Below are 389 nucleotides of genomic sequence, written 5' to 3'. Positions count from 1 at the left end.
AGCCGCTGGTGGCGCCGAGCACCCCGCGCCCCAGCTCGCCCCATTCCCCCCGGGGGGGGAAAAGGGGCCCAAGCTAGGTGGGGGCAGGCCTGGCTCACCCCCTGTCCCACCAGGAAGAGCAGCTGAAGGCTCCTCATGGTGGGACGAAGGGTCCATCACCCAAAACACCATCGAGGAGCCTTGCCTGGGATAGGGAGCAGGGCTTGAACGTGCTTCTGCCACGGCCCAGGACAAGGGGCGCGCGTGCAAGAGGGGCACGGGTGCAAGAGGGGCGCCCCAAAGCTGCTTATCCGGGTCTTTTATCTCCAGTGCACACGGGGAGGCGGGGGGGGACACGCCAATGAGGAATTTCAAGGAGCATTCCTTACCCGCCGTGGGCGGAGAAAAAC

The 389-nt window shown here is 65.8% G+C and overlaps 1 protein-coding gene across 1 annotated transcript in view; it reads right to left on the bottom strand.

Moving 5' to 3' along the window:
- Positions 1 to 389, bottom strand: part of LOC104127969 (Krueppel-like factor 5) — a 26,884-nt gene that overhangs the window by 25,741 nt on the left and 754 nt on the right. The window lies entirely within an intron of this gene.

Source organism: Egretta garzetta, unplaced genomic scaffold, assembly GCF_000687185.1.
Source record: "Egretta garzetta isolate BGI_Z169 unplaced genomic scaffold, ASM68718v1 scaffold226, whole genome shotgun sequence".
Lineage (NCBI taxonomy): Eukaryota > Metazoa > Chordata > Aves > Pelecaniformes > Ardeidae > Egretta > Egretta garzetta.
This window is presented reverse-complemented; position numbering and strand designations above follow the sequence as displayed.